Raw genomic sequence first — 399 nt, 5'->3', positions numbered from 1 at the left:
TCGACCCGGGGCTCCCAGTCCCCTTTTAAAACCTGCGGTCCCGGAAGGGGAGCTTGCCCACGCGAGAGCCCCCTGAGTTCGAAACAAACCCCAGATGGAAAAGCAAACCCTGGCCACTTAGGGACCGCCCCACCCCAGACGGGCGAGTTCACGGGAGCCCTCAGATCTCAAGGCGAGACCCCACTCCACAAGCAGTGCTGCTGGGATTAGGGCTCCAGTCCCAAAGCTAGCTGTGTAGTCAGCCCTGCCAACCTGAGCAAATTGTACCCACCTGGGGACCCCAGGTCCCCAAACATGCTGGCATGGCAGGACCCCTCGGAAGCCCAGACCCTCAAGCTCCCCATGTCTTTGTCCGGGACCCAAGTCCCAAGGCCAACAGTTCCCACACACGACTGCAGG

Source organism: Pteropus vampyrus, unplaced genomic scaffold, assembly GCF_000151845.1.
Source record: "Pteropus vampyrus isolate Shadow unplaced genomic scaffold, Pvam_2.0 Scaffold118, whole genome shotgun sequence".
Lineage (NCBI taxonomy): Eukaryota > Metazoa > Chordata > Mammalia > Chiroptera > Pteropodidae > Pteropus > Pteropus vampyrus.
The sequence above is the reverse complement of the archived record's forward strand: the minus strand, read 5'-3'. Positions refer to the sequence as shown.